At 39.3% G+C, this 22,259-nt stretch overlaps 1 protein-coding gene across 2 annotated transcripts in view; it reads right to left on the bottom strand.

Moving 5' to 3' along the window:
• Positions 1 to 22,259, bottom strand: part of SCHIP1 (schwannomin interacting protein 1) — a 992,315-nt gene that overhangs the window by 840,780 nt on the left and 129,276 nt on the right. The window lies entirely within an intron of this gene.

Genomic DNA, 22,259 nt, shown 5'->3' with positions numbered 1-22,259 from the left:
CCTCTGAAAAAACCCAGAGCCCCTTTGTCCCAGGATATCTTGTTAGACAAGATAGTGAACTTCCTGTTTCTGGCCTACAAAATTACCTTAACTGACACAGCATTTATAAGTGGACTGAGTCTCTAAGTCTGCCTAACACACTGATTTTTAAGAGGGAAGCTGCAGTTTAGTTGTTTAAAAGTGTATTCATGCTTAATGAATATTCTAGAAGAGGAACAGTCAGGCATGCTGTGTGGCTAGTGAGAAGGAGTGGTATAAAGAAACACGGGCTGCAGAAGCAGAGAATCTAGGCTCAAATTCCACCTTTGCAGTTCACCAGCTCTGTGGCCTTAGGCAAGACACTTTATTGACTGAATTTCAGTTCCTTCATTGTAAAATGCCCCTGGTAATGCCTACCTCACAGGTTTATAGGGAATATTAATTGCAATAATGTAATAATAAAGGGACTGTCAAATAAAAAACCCAAATAAATGTTAGTTTCTCTTCCCCTAATTAATCCTTTGCCAAGCTGAAACACTAACTCAGTTTATTAGACCATTAACGTAGATGCTTTCTTTCCAGCAGGAATTACTCTGACAGCAAGGCTGGTGTCATCAAGAGTAATTCCTACTGAAAAGTTTCCAATCTTCACATTTCTACTGTGAATCCTAGCATAGTACAGAAAAGATCAGGCAGGGTTACTTTCAACCCTAGAGAACACTGAGGAGATGATAACCACAGTGGAAGGGTTTATACACCCTTGATTGTCTTATTCTCACATCTTAAAAAGGATATGTGGGTGGAATTAATTAGCTCCAGTGTAAGTTTGCTTGTAGTAAGTTTTCCTCCAAATTATTTCAACATTTTCTGTTATAACATTTCTTTCAAAAGCTAATGATATTATACTGATATCATAACCAACCTCTCAAGTACAATTAACACACTAGTTTTTGGATATATTAACTTTGGAGTATAAAACTAAAATGAGATATTGGTATTAATAGAAAGCACTCTATTATTGGAACAATACAGGCTAGTGTAAAGGGAATAATAGCTAGTAAGTAGCTAGTAAGGGGTAGAGTCAAAATGGGAACCTGGATCCATCTGGGTTTTATTAGATGTCCCTTAATCATTATTGTATTATTTTACAATAAATGAATAGAAGTTATGCTTACTTAAATAGTCATTGATTTAGATGCTCTCTTGTACTAATATGATAAAAATTTATCTGGCAGATAATTTGATACCAAAGCTTTAAATACGCATTTAAACTTAAACCTAGAAACTCCACTTAAAGGAATTTATTTTTTAATAATAATTAAAGATTTCTACAATGATTTTTCAAGAAAATTTTTCTTGTAGAAAGGAAAACACCTAAGCATTCAACATTAGAAGATTAGCTAAATAATGAAATATCTAAATATCCAAATATTAGCTAAATAATGAAATACCCAAAAGAATATTATGCAACCATTGAAAATGAAGCTATAGAAAAACACATATAGACATGAAAATATGTGCATAATATTCTGTTAGGATTTGAAAGACCATAAATTATTTCTTTAGTGCTCTACAGTTTTTATAAAAATAAATATACTTATTTATAAAAGTTTCAATAACTACATACCAAAATAAATATGAATAATGCTTCTAAGGACTTTTTTTCTTATGCTTTGATTCTGCATATTTTCTGCAGTAAGTATAAATTTATTGTATAGTAAAGAAAAATAAGTTTTAAATATTCAAAAGAAGAATCAGTAAAGTACTTTTAAGCTAAACAGCAAATAGATTCCTTATCCATTCATTGTGTGGATTCTGAGTTCTGGCTTTCTGGATTTCCCCTAAAATCTGATTTAAGAAGTTGAAATTTAAAAGACTGAAGACAAAATCCCAGGGCAAGAATGCTCTTTTAGGGGAAGTGACTATCCTTTTGTTAAAGCCCTTGATGACTGGGTCTTTTTACCTGCCTTATCTCACTGTGGATCATAAACTGATGGACTCTGTTTCAATCTAGGGGTAGTCTCTTTAGATCAAGCCCCTTCTTGAGCACTGAGGCTCAGTGAAGTTTTAGGCAACTTTTTCGCTCTTGCTTAGTTCTTTGCAGTTTCAAGAAGGTCTCTTTCAAAAGGAAAGAAACTATCGGTGCCCACTCTGGGATGTAGCTCCTGCAGTAACCTCCAGGTGGACAAAAGCTGTGCCTCTATCAGAGCCATGCCTGCTGCACTGACCAGGACTCTGAGTTATTTACAATATTATTAATAATTATTATTGTAGTTGTATGTATTGACCTGTTGCTATGCTTCATGCACTCTGTCAGGCACTCATCATACATTATTTTATTTAAACTCTTAATAGCAGCCCTGGAAGATTAATACTATCATTATTTCTATTTTGATAGATGAAGGAACAATAGCTAGTACATAGCTAGTAAGGGGTAGAGTCAAAATGGGAACCTGGATCCATCTGGATTTTATTAGATGTCCCTTAATCATTCAAATGAGCACATTTATAATTCACAATGTGGGGGGTGGAGTTCAACTGGGCGTTCCGAGGTCTTCCAGAACCAGAAGAGCAGTGATTTCACAGAAATACTAAACCAACTTCACAACCGTAGGAGTGATGCTGCTTCACAGCTCTGCTCCTGCCTGTGGTGGCAAGGATATCCAAGATACAACCAAGGGTCCGCGTGTGTTCAGGTCCACACTGACTGGCTTCAGCTTCTCACTTAACCTCTCCAAACCTCATGTCCGCATGTAGAAAATGAGCTTTATAGTACTTGTCTTAAATACCTCATTTGTGAGTATCAAAGGAGACAATGTATGCGCCAGTACTTTTAAAAGTACAAAGAGCAAGGAATCTTGATTAACCCCTGCATGCAAATTACTTCTGCCCTTGAAACCCCAAAGCAGTGGAACTTTTATATAGCATTTTGCAAAAGACTGAGCAAGAAGCTTTAGAAATACAGAAAAACCTTAGTGCAAAAAAAAAAAAAAAAAAAAAATCCCAAGTGTAACGTTTCCCCATGTTTAGCATTCAATTTAACAAGTCCTGAGGAAACGTTATTGACTCAACATTCCCTTCTCCCATCTAATGCTCTTTGATTTAATGTTTATTCTCTAAGTGCATGAACTTTCAAATAACAGGAATTTTTGCCACAGGACTTAAGGCTCTCCTGTGACTTGATGTTAGGAAATCTCCTTAGTAATTTTGTATTCTGCTCCCTGGGAGCAAATTGGAGCTTTGGCAGTGAGTTGATACACATACTATTTTAATTTAGGATGATATTTGGCTCAATAATTCAAAAATATTATACCAAGGTTTAGGATTATACTTGCATGAAGGACTAATCTTTTTAAAAAGTAATATCTAGTGGTAGGGGAAAGAAAGGAGTTTGTCTTGACTATTTTTTAAATTGCAAAAGCAATACACACCTATGTTAATTCAAATAGTACACATACAGTGAAAGATAAAGATGCTCACTCAATGCACATTTCTACTTCTCACTGGCAAACACTACTGACAATTACTCATATATATTTTGAAATTTCTTCTATGATTAAATAAGCACATGAATATGTATATAAATACATTAACCTATTTTTAACACAAACAGTATCATTCTTACGGTAGTGTTTCCTCTGAAAAGTGTTTTTTCCCCCTCCTAAAAGTATGTTTGTACAGCTTTTCCTATCCACTTATATGGCTCTAACAGTTTTAAAATCTCCTCTGTGGTATTCCGTTGCATGGAAATACCATCAATTATTTAAACTTTTTCTCTGGATATATATTTAGTTGTGTATAGGTTTTTAATATCACAAACAATGCTGGAAACAAAGACTCTACCACATGCCTTTGCTCAATGATATGAGACCATCTGTAGGAAAATTCTTAGAAGTAACACTGATGATAGGCCAAAAGAGAGGTGCATTTAAAATGTTGATGATATTACAGATTGGCATCTCAAAGTGGCTGTACTAATCTATTCTTTCCCCCACAATCAGCATGCAAACTTCACCAGCAATGGGTGTGGACTGTATAAGAAACCATTACGCTGATTAGGTGCATGATATCTGTGATTCAGTGGACACTGGTTTAAAATACATATTTGTAGGTCTTAGATACCAAGAAACTTAAGTTTACTTAGTAAGGAATGGCCAGGCTCCTTGCTCTGAGAAGAAACAAGGTTGAAATGAACTGAAGCTCATAAAGAAGGGGCTGAACACTCAGGGAGTGCTTCCTGCATGTGAGGCACTGCTCTAAGTGTTTTATTTAGATTAAGTCATGCATCCCTCCTCCCAGTTCTAAGAGGAAGGTGCTTTCATTATTCCCATTTTAGAGACTGGAAAACTAAGGCACAGAGAAATTAAGTTCTTATCCTGTGTCACTCAGCTGCTAAATGACAGAGTTCAGATTTGCACTTAGGAAGTTTGAGTCCTGAGTCAGGTACTTATAACCATTTATGTGTCTACTCCTATTGATGAGCTAAACACATCTGTTAAATACCTATTCTATGCCAGAAATGATCCTGCATCACTTTGTCCTCATGGCAATACAAACTATTCTCCCCATTCCTCAAAGATATTAAAGTGACTTGTCCCCATGACAGAGGGATGATTTGTACTCAGGCGTGTCTAGTTCTGAAGCTTGTGTTGATTTTACTATACAACATCTTTAGAATGAAATGTGTCAACATAAGGAGGGTAACCCGGAGTCACTGATGTCAATAAATAGAGCTTATCTGGGGCTGTATCACATCTAACCTTTCCTTCATCAGACTTCTGCATGGTTAGAATGTTCATGTACTTTTAATCCCATGCATGTGATCACATAGTGGCAACTGACTCTCTCCTATTAAGAGTGAGCTCAAATTTTCCAGTGTGGACCAAAATTGAAGGCAGAATTAAGGTCCCCCAATTCCAAATATCAACAAAGCCCATTTAAGAAAAGTGACATAGTTGGGTGAGGATAAGCAGATGGACGCTCACACTACAGCAACATATATCACAAGACTATGGCAGCAACATATTTTGATCTCAGTGAGCAATTCACTATCAGTCCATCAGAAAATGAAGTTGGGTGCTGGTTCCTGAGTTTACAACTGTACTTCTTTAATGTATACAGAAAGGAGCCAAGGGAAATAAGAAGAGCTGCAAGAAAGAGAGGAGCTTAAAGAAGAGGCTTCCAGGTAGGAAAGTCAGCCAATCACTGCTCTGTCCGCACTCACCACAACCAGTGCAGTGTGTGAGAATTCAGGCTCTGGGTTCAAATCCGCCCTGCTACTTGTGTGCTGTGTGACTTTGGACAAGTTACTGAACCTCTCTAGTCAGAGTTTCCTCATCTGGAAAATGAGTAGTACCAATAGTATTTAGCTCTTTAGCCTGTCATAAAGATTAAATGTTGCCCAGTACAGACTGCTGCCCTGAAGGTTGAGAGTACAGAACAGAATTATCCAAGTCCACACAGATAGATCCCTCCCTTTCATGCTGCAGTCTTATTACTTCTTGTTTAATGCAATCAGGAAAATATATATCTACATCTACGTTTGGAACTGAGATTTCTACTCATATAGAGTTACATTCTAGAGGTTAGAGTACATAAATCCTTATTTCTATGTCTGGTAGCCCTAGTTATGAATGGGCATCAGATCTATGTTATCATCACAAAACAAACAACACGTTACCAGAGCTTATCTTTGATTATCACTGTTTGTTAGTCACCAGTCTGTCTGTATATGCCACTTACTAGACTTTGGAGGTTAATTTGATCAGTTCTTAAAAGTTTACTTTTTTTGTACACTACAGATGATAATGTAATATTGCCACAAGTATTTTCCTGCACTACACAGTAAAATAAGCAAGCCTGAAAGAATACACAAATTATACTATGTTGTTCAGTTTTAAGGGCAATTAAATATTTGCTTTGAGCTCCTCACATTACACTGCAAATCTATAAAAAACCTACTATCATTTCTGTACCTAAAGCTTATTTAGCATTATGTCTTTGCCATTATTTCCCTTTCACTGAAAATTGGGTTTTCAATTATGCATCATAATCCTATATTACGTGAATTTTATTTGCAAAGAAATTTAGCCTTTTTTTCTGTTTATGTTAAATCAATAACCTCTGTTCCTGTGGCAGGCAGCGGCTCAGGTCTTCTCTATGAGGAGCTGTCTGCATCTCACGAGACAAAGTTAGCTCTTCTATCTACCCCATGAACAAAGACTGTCAGTGAGATAGGCTGGTCATACTGGCCAGGATCAGGTGTATGTGAAACCAAGACACCTTCTTTAAAAAAAAAAAAAAAAAAGGCATAATAATAATAATTCACTCAAACTGGCTGCTGGAAACTGTGTGGGTCCAAAACAGGTATTTTCACAGTTGAATTTAGAAAAAGGAACCTAAGTTCTATCAGAATGGTTGGTGTCTATAAACACAACTTCTGTCTTCTATACCTTAATCTTTTGTTCAAGGGATTAAGACAGTGAATTAAATATTAGTCAAAACTTGAGAAGCAGAATAAGCAGTGCCTGAGATGAGACAAAAATGAAAGACATGTATGTCATTTATTTGGGGGAATCAATGAGATAGTCTGCCATGCATACAGCCAGTGGACCCTTGTTGTCTTCCCTTAACAAAAGCTTCCCCCTGTTCATTTCTGGCTCCCATACGCTAGCCTCCTGGAACCCAACTGAAACTTTTAAGTTGTCTTTGAGTACTCTCTTCCCTGAACCCCTTCCTTTAATTAATCCTGGAGTCCTGTTCACCTTTACTTCATATTTTCCCACATATTTTCCATTCTTTACACACTGAGTTCAAGAATCCACTTCCTCTTGCCTGGAATAGCAAAAGACCCTTCTAACTGATCTCCCTGACTCCTGACTGCTCTCCATCCGGTGCAGTGTTGACACCAACACCACAATCACCTTCATACAAGATCATTTTCATCATGTCACTTTTCTGCTCCAAAACCTTCAGGGGAAAAACTTAAGCTCCATGGCTACAGTTCTTGGACTGATTCTGAGTTATTTTTCCCGGCCTATTTCCCATTAACCGCTTATATATCTTCCAAATTCCAGCCAAATTGCTCATTTCCCTAATCACCCCAAATCACCTCATTCTGCCTCTTCCATAACGAAATAGCTTCTCAACTCTACAAATTCCTACCCATCCTTCAACCCCAAAATCAAATACAACCTTTCTATATATACAAATCAACACTTCTGCTATTCCTTAGCTGGAGTACTGAAATTCTTCCAGCTCTGGGTCCACACTGTCCACAAAATAAGATCGGACCATACAGTGTCTTTCTGTGCCGTAGCAAGAAGCTTGGGATTTATTCTCTAGGCTATAGAGAATCAATTAACAGTATTAAGCACTGGAATTATAAATCAGAGTTGCATCTAACTCAGATGACGCTCTGGCAGTGGAGAGACTGAACTGGATGGTAGACAAGACACTAGTGATAGAAGGACCCATGGATCTCCCTGAAGCAAGGGAATGTTTTAGAGAGGAGGATCTGAGCAAAATTCTAAGTGTGTTGAATTTGAGGTTTGGAAGACCATGGTGAGACAAGCAAAGCACATAGGGTATAGAATTAAGGAGGCACTCACTCTTAGGCCATGCCCTGCACTTGCATGACCCTGAAAGTGAACACTTCCTTAAATTCTTTGTCCTGTGTACCTAGCTTGCCTCACCCTGAGTTTTGATGGTATATTCTGTATAGATATCACCTTGGCAGCCAAGGAGGTGCACATCGCAGATCACTCTTCAAAAGAGAACTTGCTGTTCAGTTGCAAGAAGCACAGATAGCCGACAGCCTCCAGCTACAGAACATTCAGGAATGGCTTCAACTTTTGAGACACAGCCATGCCCTTCCTACCTGGGAATCTCCAGTCAGTGGCTGAGCAGGTTAGGGGTACTCGGCCTGGCCATTTCTATCCAATGTGGGGTTCTTCTAATAGGTAGTCTTCCTTCTGGAGATCGTCCCTGAATTGGATGAGGCTGTGTCTGCACTGTGGTCTGAAGACATTCCCTGCACAACTCTGCTTCCTTCCTCTTTTATCTTTACCCTCCAGTAAAATACTTGCTCAGTAATTCTGTCTCAGCATTTGTTACCAAAGGACCTAAATGACACATCTAGTCAGCAACTGGTCACACCAGTCTGGATCTGGAGCTAAGATGAAATGAAGGGGCTTTTAAATGCAGTGGTTAGAAGGTTGGGCTCCAGAGTCTAGGTTCAGATCCCAGCTCACCCATTTCTGACCTTGTATAATCTTAGACAAGTTATAGAACTTCTCAGTACCTCAATTTCTTCATATATAGGATGAATATCTTAATTAGTCAATGAAGACTATATGAGATCCTCCATTTAAAGTATTAGCATAGTACCTGGCCCAGAGCAAATGTTCAAGAAATATTTGCATTATTGCATAGATTTTGAAATGCTGTTTTACAGAGGTTGACAGGATAAAATAGAAGAAATGTCCACTGGCTCAAAGAATTTTCTATACGACATAATAAGGCTAGTAAAGATTAATTTAAAATATTTCATATCCACCTCTGTAATTATTTTTTTCAATTTCTCTTGCTGTTACTCCCAATGTGGTTCCTCTTCCCCATATAATACCACCTTTTTTCCTCTTGACATGGTTTGTTTCCTCTCAGATTTCTTTTCCATCCATGCAAAATGCCTATTTCTCTCCTTTCTTTCAATTGCTGCTAATAACTGCCTTCAAAACTTGGTTGAGAATTCACCTTCTCCAGTTTCCTTGGCTTGTCTGCCCTATCCACCCCAACTGTGATCATTCCTCTCTACTTCAGCCTCTAAGAATGGAAACATTTTGAAACTAGGTAGGGCAAAATATTCTCCAATTAGTAATAACAAAAGAGCAGGAAAGCATCTCCTCTTTCTTAAGACCTCCCCACCCCCACCCATCCACTTGCTCAATGCCAGGTTATGATTTGGCAAAGCGATGCTCAATAAATGCTTACTTAAAGGATGGATGTTTCAGCCATGATGCATGATCAGTCCACAAATCATATTTTTATAGCTTCGTTCTATATGTGAACCTTAAAAAATGAACTGTTTCATAAGACAGTCTCAGTCATACAACAGAGAAATTATTGTATGAGGGAAGTGTTTTACAATCACTTTAGCTATTATAGGTAAGATAAATCTGTTTTATAAAATAAAGATCTGATCTATGATACGTCTAAAAGCCAGTAGGAAATCATAATTAGAAACAGATGGCAAATGTGGCATTCTTTCCTCTATTTGGTACACATAATATTCCCTACAAAATGGCATTGTATGTTTTCCTGTTGCCACACAGTGCCACACAAACTCAGAAAAATAAAACCTCTTTTTATGCCTATGAAACTGACTTCAAACAAAATAACCAACTTCAAAAGTAAGATGAAAGGGTTTTGTATTGTGGTTGAATGCAATGAATGTTTTTACATAGCTTAATATTTGTATATTACATTAATGCATATTGCAATACATACAAAAAAGTACTAAGTCTTCAGTCATCCTGTACATTCAATTTGAGACCTTCATCAAGTTATTCACATTCAGAGACAAGATTTCTACATCAAACAGGTCACAATATTAGGTGTATTTAAATATTGGAAATGAATAATACTTAAAATCAGTTACACACAGAACAATACACAAGTATAACATTAATAGGCAACACAGGTTTTTAATGGCTTCTAATATAATACGTTCTTTCAAGGAACCATTTGTACATAATGAAATGCATTTTTACTGTGCTGTTTTGAGCAATTATGACTTGAACATGGCTGATAAAAATAAGTATTAAAATTTATGCAAAATTTGTGGAAATACATATAATCCTCTGTAAGTATACAGATCTATAAGTGATAAAACATTAGATCTCAAACACTAAAAAGTAACAGTGATTTTCACACTAATTTTCAAGAATATACCTTTTCACTGTTACAATTCACTAAACTATTTTACCAAAGTTTACAGTCATCTCAAATTCAAAGCCAGTCAAAATTAATTTGTTCTACAATCAATATCATGAAGTAAAAGTAATTAATAACCAATACAAAATAATTATCCTGTCTACTATCTCATTTTAAATATAGTAAATAACTACAAGAGGGCATTAATGCTATCCTAACCTGTTATACTTAACAAGTTTATATTTAAGTTGCTTCCATTTGCAAATATCAATACCTACTGCACACTTAGAAACTCACTTGTGAAAATTTGCCTCATTTAATTTCTCAGAAAACTGCTAATTCAACCTACTTTTGTTTGTGAATTCTGAGTTGCTACATTATTTTCTCATCTTCACAACAATTAGTAATTATTGATCTCTCAAAAATCAAGAACAGAATGCAAAGTAAAAGAATTATTACAATATGAAGACAAGAAAGCAAATCTTATTCTACAAGTGAGCAATACTCAAGAGAAGTTGTTCATCTTAAATGCATAGCACATTACAGTCCTAATTAGCTCACCACCACAGTGAGAAATATACATACACATTTTTCAAAACAAGTCTTTTAAATAAAGTACTGCAAGCATCTTTCTAGCTAAAGGATTTGAAATAGCAATTAAGTCTGAACCTTAAATCATCTGTCTCTATAACTAGAAGAGCAAGTCCCCAGGATGTAAATCTCACCCAATGAGACAAGGGATGCTGAATGTATTATTAATTGCTAATAATTTCTTAATTTTAGAAGCTAGCACCCAGTACTGGCAAAGAAACGATGTGATTTATGAGCCCACACTCTCATGCTGCTTTACTGGAGTTCAATAAACACATGCACATCCTAAATGTACAGTGTGAATGCAATTTCTACAAGCCAGGAAACAGAGCAGGACTCGGCAGTAGCAAATTTACCCCATCTACTTATTATTCCAGCACCAGTATTTAGAGTACCTAAAATGCCTGCTGAACACTGCGGCTCAGCATCCCCATGGGGTTACTCTGAAGCAGAACCACATCTCTTCCCCTCCGTGATTACTGAGTTTTAAGAAGGCAGGTAACATGGGGTAGAAATTTTCGTGCAGCAGCAAGATAACTCTTCTCTCCAAATTTTCAAAAACCCAACACTTCCTGCCCACACACACACATACACATATACACACACCACCTTTTTTAAGAAAGAAAGGAGGGTTTTTCAAAAAGGTGCCTAAAACATGCTGTTTGCATAGGGATGAAAAACGTATTTTTCCTCTACTTGCTGCTGTGTGAGATGTTTACAGATCTGATTAGAAAACCTGGATGTACATAAAAAGTACTGCTTTCAATGAGATCCCTTTAGTGAAATCTGTCTGCAGACAAATGTGTCCATAAATAATACATATTTATGTCAACGTGTCTACATTAACAAGGACACACACACACACACACACCTAGGCATTAATTAAGCTTACACTGTCCTCCAAGCCCCCTTTAACATTTTAGCATGCATGTTATTCAGAAGACAGATTTTTAAAAAAATAATAAGCAGCTGCATATAATGCATGCCAAAGTGGCATGTTAAGAGGAGCAAATACATTACCAGACGCATTTTGAAGTTTCTGGAACACCTGCAGGTAAAAGGAGCCTGTGAATCGGATGCTGGCACGCGGTTATTCCTCCAAATCCCAGAGCTCGGTGTGACTGTGGGGGAATGTGAGGCGAGTGTGAGGCTGGAAACCTTTGAGTTGAGCTCACTCTAGGCATCAGAAAGCCTCAAAGAGGGGAAAGAAAAAGGCAGCCCACAGACAGCTAGATGAGAAACTTCTGGCACCTCTCCAGCTCAGGAATGAATTCTCTGTAATTTGGAGACGTATAGTGATGGAAATGAAGAGAAACTTGGATTTACGGGGGAATTTGCTCAGCCATGCAGAAATGGGCAGGTAGCCGTCTCTCAGCTCATTTTAAAACAGTCAGTCAGGAGCAAGACTGAATCAAAAAATTAACAGGCACCCTTTCTCTGAAAAAATAAAGGCTACTCCTGCCAGCTTCCCAAGATGCCGTTACAAACTTCAAATGGATCATTCCATCAGCTATTTGTTGCACATTTTATTAATCCCAGTGCAGAGGTAAACTGGAAAATCTAATTCCTTTTATGTAGAAAACTGGATTCATTGCTTCTTTTTATAACGCACTTTAGTCATATGAACACATAGATTTACTTACAGAGTTCTCGTTTCTCGTGTAACACCACTACTGTTTGGTCCAGATAAAATGTTAAAAGGTTTGTTTGCAGCTTTTCAAGGAAGTGGAGAAAAATGTTTTAATACTCAGAAGCCGAGCTGAGTACAGATATTTAAATGTAGAGTTTGAAGCAAAGAGAGTATAAAGGAAGCGCCCTGAGCCATTAAGTGCCACATAAGAGATACGGTTATACATGAGCATTGAGCAGGCAGGTGGCTCAAGTCTATAAATATATACATAATTAAGGATGGGAAGAAAAGAGCTTTGGCAAATTAAGTTCTTAGAGACAATAGCTGTGATTTTGTTTAGGCTTACAAATAGGCTAATAATTCCTGGGAAGCACATGTGGGCTTCACCTTGTCTGAAGAACTCCTTAGCTCACACATAGAGAGCGAGGTTGGAAGCGTCGCACGCTGGCAATCTATATTCAAATGTAATGAGGAGAAGGACGATATTACCATGAAGAATGTTGTCATATTACATTGTGCCTGTTTGGCTTAACTACTCATCCAACCTTGCAAATGGCCATTTGCCTGGACTCGATAGCAAATGTGCTGTTGATGGAAGGGCGGAGGTGGGAGGCCGGTTTTATTTGTTTTACTACCTGTGCACCTTTGGGAGGCTTGGGATAAAACGCATGGGATGAGCGTGGGAGTGATTCTTTTCAAGGCCATGTTTATCTGTAATAAATTCAAAGTAGAATTAATAAGGACCAATTAAGCTATTTATTATTTTAACTCTTGAGGTCAAGGGCAGAACAGTGGTTATGTATACTGATAAGAGGGTCGATGGCAAGACAGCTGAAGATGGCCGGGCTCAATAAACACGTATTGACCAAGCAACTTCCCAGCCTCCTCACATCCTGGGGCCCAGTCCTTTCTGTCTAGGAGTTTTTTTTTCTTATCTCTCCAATGCCATCTGCTTCATCTTTCCATTCAACAAATATGTAGTGAATGAGACACTCCACCTGGTGCCACGGACACTTAAAAGACAAGGCCCCTCTCAAGATGCTTACCGTTGTCTGGCAGTACCACAATGGGTGTCAGGAAGGGATGGGCACAACCAAAGTACTTATCAGCATCCAGGCTCACCACCACCTCTTCTTCCCTTTGGGTGCACTTTTGACAAGAAGAGGCAAGCAGAGTTTGCGCATGCATTTTGGAAAATCTCCCTAGGTGATTCTGATTGGTTCCTTCCTCCACCACACAGCAGTAAGGGTGATTCAAGATGACTGTGACCAGCCCTCTAGTAACTGAAAGGAGGGCATCCCATCCACTGCTGTGACTCAAGCTGCAGAGCCACTCAAGCCAACCTACACTCTGTGTCTGCTCATCCCACACCATGGAAAAGGCCCACACTGCATCGGTGTGCCCTAGAGCCTGGATCTACGGGTTCTGAATGGATCTAGAAGCCAAAGCTAAAGGCAAAAGAAAGCGCAGATATTTTGGTTCATTCATATCACCTCTCTGAGCCTCTATCTCCTTATCTGCAGAATAAGAGGGCAAGGCGGGCTTTGCGTGTGATTTTTCTGCCAAAACGTATGTGCACCTTCTCTGAGGGAGTCAAGCTCTATGCTACTCTGGCACCTACACAATAGCAAGCCTGGGGTCAGAACTCAGAATCCTCCTTTCTACCACCTCACTGCTTTAAAGTGCCTACTCAGCAAATCGAATTTCGTGAGGGTGAAGCTTTAGCATAAGGAGCTAGGACACCAGCATCTCTGTTTCTTCACAGGGGACCACTGAGGAAGGAACTCAGAATGTGGAAACAAGCACATTATCCACCGGCTCCCTCCCTCCTCTGCCCTAGCAACTGCCTTGGCTCCAGTCCCAGAGGACCCCCTCAGAAGTGACTTACTGCAACCTTCAGGTAGAGTAGTCACACAGCCAGAAGCCAGGCTGTCACCTAGCCCCACCCTCTATGGCCAACTCCCTTCTAATGAGTGTGAGGACCTGGAAGGGTGGACTTGGGCCTTCCAGAACAGCTCCTCCAGGTTCTGCTAATTTCGGATGGTGGAGGAGAGTCCAGGCCACTCCTCAGAGGTGTAGGAGGAGAAGAGCCATACCGTCCTCAGATGGCCAGCCTGCCTGCCCACCCCACCCCTCCCTCAGCACAAGCTCACTCTGTGTTCCACAAGCCCACCCACGGTGGCAATAAGACTAGCTCAGCGGGGAGGGCTCACCTGCTCTCCTCTCCACAGGACTGCTCTGCATTCACTCAGGAAGAAAACCACCCTGACAGGTATTCTGAAGACAAAGCTCCTGTGACCAGCTAAAATATAGATCTCCTCATGTAACAATTCTACTAAAAATTAAATGATTTCTCTCTCCTCTAGTTCTCTAGTTAAGAAGATCAGAAAAGCTTGTCCTTGATGCACAAAGAGAAGGGACAGCACAAATGTTCAAAGGTGGTGGCACTGCAGAGATGCTGGAGACACAAACTTGAGTTTGAAGACAAGATTCTCTACCTAGTGGGTCTTCAGGTAAGCCATTCAAATTTCCTCAGACTGCTTCCCCCTTTGTAAAAGAAAAAATACCTATCTGATCAAGTTATTCTGAGAGTCAAAAATCTTAAAAATTCCTGACACATCAAGAAATAGTTATTCACATTATAAAAATCAAAAGTGTTGAATCACCCTCAAGACCCCATTCACCTGTGGAAACAGGCACTATGTCTTAGTCATCTGCCTTCTCCCTATAGTATGTATGCCACGTGCCTCCACGGCCATTACACAAGTTTGTTTGTTTTTAGCATCTACCTCTCCCATATTCCCAGCTAGGTGCCAAGGACATGGCAATGGACAAGACACAGGTGGCTCCTGCCCTCGTATGGCTCACAGTCCAGTGAAGGAGATGAAAATTAAGTGTTGCAGTCCATGAGATCGCAAAGAGTCAGACACGACCGAGTGCCTAACACTTTCAAGCATTTTTAAAATAATACTTCAGGAATTCCTTGGCAGTCCAATGGTTAGGACTCCAGGCTTTCACTGCCAAGGGCCTGGGTTCAATCCCTGGTCAATGAACTAAAACCTTGGAAGCTTCAACGTACAGCCATTAAAAAAAGGTGGGGGGGACATCTTATGTTTTTTATGCTGAAGCTGAAGCTCCAATACTTTGGCCACCTGATGCAAAGAGCCAACTCACTGGAAAAGACCCTGATACTGGGAAAGACTGAAGGCAGGAAGAGAAAGAGATGACAGAGGATGAGATGGTTGGCTGGCATCACCAACTCAATGAACATGAGTTTGAACAAACTCCGGGAGATGGTGAAGGACAGGGAAGCCTGGAGTGCTACAGTCCATGGGGTCACAAACAGTTAGACATGACTGAGTGACTGAACAACAAAATATATAAGTTCAGTACATAAATTAAGTGCTTACTAAAATACATGTTTCAGCCTGCCATAACAAACTACCATAGACGGGGTGGCTTAAACAACAGATCCAGAGACTGGAAGTCTGATATCAAGGTGCCTAAAGGTTCAGCTCCTGGTGAGAGCCCCCCTTCAGGGCTTGTAGACAGTCACTCTCTTGCTGTATCCTGGTGTCACTTCCTCTTTGTACAAGGGCACCATTCTTGTCATGGGGGTCCCACCCTCATGGCTCATCTAAACCTAATCACTTGTCGAGAGTCCTACCTCTAAATAGCATCATGTTGAGGGCTGGGACTTCAATGTATGAATTTTGAAAAGGCATATTCAATCCATAAAAATATACAAAGGAATTAATTAATTTGTTAATGATAATCTTTTTAGTTTGTAACAGCTCAGACAATGTCAAGGGCACAAATGAAAGAATATGTGTGACCGCTTCCAATAATCATCTACAAACTGGGGTCTCAGGGCTAGGTGGGCTGGCCCCCATCAAGTGGCAGGATTCCCCCCTGAGACCCACCAGACTTGCTAGTCCGGGTGACCCTTTGATCTGTCCTCATGGGCCCCTTCCTCCCACCAGCAAAACGTTCTGATTCCTGGCCTCACTCTTCTACATCCAAGCTGTCAGAAATGTAATAATGTTTTTTTAAAGAGCAACCAGGATTTTAATTAAAGTTCCAGGGATTCAGCCAAGGATATTTTTTTCTAAAAGAGAAGCAATATCTGCTTTTAGAGACAGAACATTTCATAACAGAGATCTCATATATTTCAATGAATGATAAATAGCGACATGTACCGTACCCACACAGGAACCAGACTGTGGAATGCCATGTGTGTGCACGTGTGCATGTGTGTGCATGTTTAATGCTCATCCTGCCTAATGAGGATGAAGTCAGGGAGACAAATGCACTCCAGTTGCTTAAACCATTCAGATACTTAAGGCAGACAGTTAATGGAACAACATTAGAGCTTGTGTCTTAAGGGCAAGAGACTACCTTTTGTTCTCCCTGATGATTCCCTTTGATTTAAAAGGCTTTGGCTACAAGGCTCCTGGCAAACAGCATTAGGTAAGAATTCAACTTCTGCAAGTGCTGGTCAGCAGATGTCTAAGCACACCTGATACAGACAGAGACCACGTGGGGTACTGCAGTTCCACACAACTCACGCTCAGTTGCAAAGGAATTTAAAGTAGAACGAAGCCCCAGTATCACAGCTGTTGAGTTTGGCAAGATTATTCCACCTATGAGTTTTGCCTTGTAAATCCATGTTTGCTGCTTGGAAAGTCTCTAATAATCTCCCCCCAAAATCTCTAATAACCTCCAGAAAATCTCTAATAATCAAGACAGTCAGGAGCTATAGAAAGTGAGCTCCAAAGCCACACAGCTTCCTCCATGAACCTGAAAAGGCTCGCATGTGGGCAGGGAGTGCACCCATGTCCATCTTAGGCCCATCTGGGGTTCTTAGATACTGTGAAACTGAGGCATAAGTGGAACACCTGCTGGAGCTGGCAGGCCACCTCAGGCAGAAGGGCCAGAGGCTTAGAAGCTTCTGGTGTCTGCTCATCCCCAGAGATGTGGCACTGCCATGGGGCCAGCAACCACAGATGGTGCTCTGCATAGACAGGGAGGGGCAGACACCACGGGTCTGCAGGAAGTCTCAGCCAAGATGCTGGCTGAGCACCATTACTAAGCCTATGGACATGGAACAGGAAGCTGGAGGTGGGATGGTATTAGCCCCACTTTCCTAAACTTATGGTGTTATTTCTCTGCATGCAAATGACAAAGAACAAGGAGGTAATTTTATGAAAGGGTAACAGACAGTGCCATGCTAGACAGACATCTCAACCTTAAACACTTATTCACATAAGAGAACATTAATGTGATTTCCCCACCTCTGGTATACTATCAACAATTAGGCTAAATTACCCCTAACCTAGCTTTTTACATCAATTTCAGCAGGTGATAATTGCTATAAACTCACAAGATAATGTAACAGACACACATATGATTCTTTATCATTCTCTATTTTGCTGTAAGGCAAATACATTGTATTCTTTAAGTGACAATATTTTCAAGCCCTGAAAGGCTAGCGAGTAGAAGAAAATGAGAACAATGTGTAAGCACCATCCACAGAAATCCAAGGTATGGAAAGTGAGTGCCTAGGAGTTAATTGTCTGACTCTTTGTGACCACATGGACTGTAGCCCACCGGCTCCTCTGTCCATGGATTTCTCCAGACAAGAATACTGGAGTGGGTTGCCATTCCCTTCTCCAGGGGCTCTTCCTGACCCAGGGATCAAACCCAGGTCTCCCACATTGCAGGCAGATTCTTTACCCTCTGAGCCACCAAGGAAACCCATACACACACAGGAGTCAGTTACCAACTCAGAATCAAAAATTCACATTTTTTGCGGGGGAGGGCTGTAGATAATTGCTTTACATTGTTGTGCTGTACCGAGCATAGGGGGCTTCCAAAGCAGGCTCACTTGATCCTCACTCCAAAGGAAACAGGTCCAAGCAGGGGACAAGCACTGGACCAGGAGTCAGAAGACCCAGGGTTGCAGTTGCTGCTCCATCACCCAGCCCTGTGATTTCAGCCCCAGATCTCTCATCAGTGTGGTGGGGATTATGTATGCCCTGCCTACTTTGCAGTATTGATGTATGGAGAAATAACACTGTTGTACTAATTTGTATACTAACTGAAAACAATATGCAAATATACTGTGGTCTTACTGCCCTACCTCAGCACAGATCATCACTAGTAAATCATTACTATTCCATCCACATAAGTTTAAGCAAAGGGAGAAAGTGCCTCTAAGAACCTGAAGAGGGAGTCAGCGTATGGAGGATTAAGCCATACAAAAGAGACAAGAAAAATCAAACTTCCCCCTTGCTAAACAGTCCAGTCCAGTCAGGGGCAGTGCAATTTCAATTAAGTGCCAGGCTTCCAGAGAGCCTCGTAGATTGACTGTCAAAATTCCTGCTCAACTGAACTGAAACCCTGCAAAGTGGCCACCACTAAGACTCACCCAGGAATTCCTCATGTAAACAGTAGCCGATGTCAATTAACCTTTGTGAACATGAAAAATAAATGGAAAGGTTGAGGAATTAACAAGGAGATAAACACAGATGCCAGACACAAACATGATGTTACTGTAAATGCTACAATCGCATGGTGGTTAGTTTTAGTATACTCGAAATGGCTCTGGTGATAAAAGATCTTTTCTAAAAATGGAAGGGCATTAAAAATAGGGGCTGAGTCTAATCTCTGTTTTCCCCTGTAGCACTCTGATTAGTCCCACATCTGCAGTGGCAGTGTAAATATTTATTGACGATACCATATTGGTGCCCTTCTGAATGAATGCTTGAAGAATCAGTAAATATATTGCATTCAGCTGTGTATCATTCAACTTCCTTAATTGAAGATTCAAGCAAAATTAATTAAATCCATAAGTTATGAAGACATCTTTTCCCCTAAGGGGAAAAAAAGATTCATGGAGCGTAGAACAGAGTGACAACATCACTTGAGTCCAGTGGCAGGCAGCTCCATAGCAACGATGCAGTTGAAAGCTGCCACCCCCACCCCTTGGCCTAACCCCCTTCTCTTCACATCTCCACATCCTACTTCCATCTAGCAACACATGGGGCCTCACAGACATGTGTGTCAACAACCCAGAGACAAGTTTGAGCTCTGTTCAGACCACCCCTGACCCATGGCCCAAAACACCTCCACTGCACACCTCCTGGGCTTAGATGTGTACGTACTAGTTACGCAGTCCTGTTCTTAAGATTCTGGACCAAATGCAGAGGTCAGTAACTATTAGAACCCCTATCTTCCCTTACATTTTTGGCAATATAATGTTGACAAAGTTTATATGCATTTTGTGAATTTAAGATTGATTTCTTTTAATCTGTTTTATTTTTCCCCTTAGATTATAAATTCTTAAATTTAGGGAACACAATCTTTTAGAGCTGTTTGGCACCCTGGAGAGAGCTCTTCATTCACACAGTTCTTCAACAAATATTTTACTGAATACCAAATAAATAAATAGTTTGGTGATTGTGTTATAACGGGAAGTAGAGCAAGATAAGAGGGGGAAAGAGCAGTGGACGAGAGGAAATGTCATTTTACTTAGTGGCCAGTGAGGCCTCACTGATAAGATCACATTTGGGCTGAACTGAGGATGGAGGGTGCAAGTCACGTGAATTTCTGAGAAAAGAGTTTTCAAGTCGAAGAAACAGTAAGTCCTGAATGTTCAGTGTGTTTGGGAAATAGCAAGGAGGCCAGTATGGTAAATTCTTTCATTTTATAAAAGAAGAAATTGGGGCCTAATTTTGGCAGACACAAGTGTTCCCACTAAGTTAATATTAGCTGCCATAACACAATGACCAAATACTCCAACTCAAGAGAAGTGTGTCTTGTTTACAGAAAAAAATAAAAAGCAGAGGACTCCTCCAAGTGGTGATTCAGAGACCCAGACTCCTTCCATACTGTGTCTTTACCATCTTCAATGCCACGTTTCCAGGCTTGCTTCATATGTTAACCTCTGGTGTCTGTTAGGGAAAGATTATAGAGGATCACATATAGGAGGCTGGTAAGAGGCCAACCTAGAAATGGCACACATCAATCCCACAAACACTCATCCACTATCATTTTGTTACTTGACAAGCACCTATCACAAAAGAGACTGGAAGATACAGTCTAGCAGAAAGATGAGGAAAAAGGATTTGGTAAGCAGCTAGCCAGGCCAAGTCACCCTCTCCGAGCCCCTTGCTTTCTTCCTTTGCAAACGTGTGCATGAAAATACACATATGCGCATGAAAACAATGTTCTCTACAAAGTGGATAGTTGGTGCTAATGATAGTATGAGACAGGAGATAAAAGAATTTCTAGTTATCTGCTACCAGCCAAAACTCTTTCCATTGTCAGGTAGTTTAATTTTACTGAGATGAGAACACTGGAGAGAGATACACATAAGTGAAGGATAAGGTGGAGACATGTTGTGATGAGGAAGGAAGAGATTCCACAGACAGAAGAATCTTATCATTAATACACTCACCTCCACAGCTTCAAGAGATTTAGCTGCAACTTAACCACCAGTTGCTCTCTGAATTTTCTCACTCTGTCACTCATATCAGCAAGACTGTTGTGAGGATTATGTAGAGATTACATACGTAAATATAAAACTGAGTTATCACTGTTGTTATAAAATGCAATTATAAATAACAGAAAGAAAATATCAATGTTAGGAAGGCAAGAAATTAAGAGTCATACAACAGAATCAGGTTGTTTTATAGAAAGTCTTTTTCAGTATCAAGAACAGTCCAATTAAAACTTTTAAAAGCAATACATATATACGAAAGACATGATTACCAGGGAATAAGTCAGGATATAAATAGTTACTAATAAAGTCTGTGCTTTGAAAACTCTACCCTTTCTTCTTAAACTAATAAGGCCAAAAAAAAAAAAAAAAGACTTTTTAAAAAATAGTCTTCTATAGTTTTATTTTTTTTATTTTTTTTTGTCAGTTTTTTAATGGTACTACATGAAAAATATTATAAATGATAATTTTATGCAAGTTTTTAAATTTCACATATGAATGTATTTATATGCTTTTTTTAAAATAAATTTATTTATTTTAGTTGGGGGCTAATTACTTTACAATATTGTAATAGTTTTTGCCATAAACTTCTTCTATAGTTTTAAATTTCTTAGGAGAAGCTAAAGTTATATAATTAAAGTCAAATGAACCCATTCCATACAGATATTCATAATTTGAGATTAATGAAAGTGGTGATCCTTTGACGGAAAATCTAAATTAAAATGATATAAGGCTGGACTTTATTTAATGCTCATTAATGACAAGAAAACACCATGTAAATTAAATCCACCACTGATTTTAAATTAAGTCCTACAGACAACAACTTGAAAAATCCCTCAAAGAAAAAATCATAGGTGGGCTTCCCTGGTGGCTCAGATGGTAAAGATAAAGTCATAAAAAAATTAAGATAGCAAAAAATTAGGAAAGTGTCTATCAACTTGGGAGAAATAGAAAGAGCTGAGTCATATCATTTCATTTTAATAAATGTTTGCTGAGCACTCACTATGAGCACTTAATGCTGACCACCTCCTGAAAATAACCCTATGAGCCCCAGATTTCTGAAAATAGTCATAATTCCTCCAAAACTGATCATGAATTTTATAACCTTACTTGCATCTGACACCAAGATTTTTCCTTCTGCAATAACAGGTTAATGACAATACGGAGAACTGCCGTGGCTTTGGGGGCATGCTTGATGGAGTTAATTAAGTGGTAGTGGGTAATATATGAGCATGGGGTACACACAACACACAGAGTTATCCTTTCTTTGAGCTCATTACACTCATTTCCTGTTCCACTGATTTGCCCATTAATCATTGATCATGTGCTGCCTGTGACATTTCCTGTCTTGTCAGTCAGTATTATTACATTACTCTTATGCTGGTTTAATAGCTTCATCTTGCCTCTCCAAAAACAGAAACCATATATAAAATGTTTTGACTTATTTGAAAACACTTTTGCACACAGTAGGTACCAAATTGTAATGTCTGTTGATGTAATGATTGAATTCAGAATCTGGATCTTTTTAGATTAGGCCAAAACAAATTAAAAGTAAATCCAAAAAAAAAAAGTAAATCTAAGGTAGAGTATATCCTTTTCTCCCTTAAACTCAGGATCTGAAGC

This window comes from Giraffa tippelskirchi, chromosome 2, assembly GCF_054371585.1.
Source record: "Giraffa tippelskirchi isolate mGirTip1 chromosome 2, T2T-mGirTip1v1.2.pri, whole genome shotgun sequence".
Classification (NCBI taxonomy): Eukaryota; Metazoa; Chordata; class Mammalia; order Artiodactyla; family Giraffidae; genus Giraffa; species Giraffa tippelskirchi.
The sequence above is the reverse complement of the archived record's forward strand: the minus strand, read 5'-3'. Positions and strand labels throughout refer to the sequence as shown.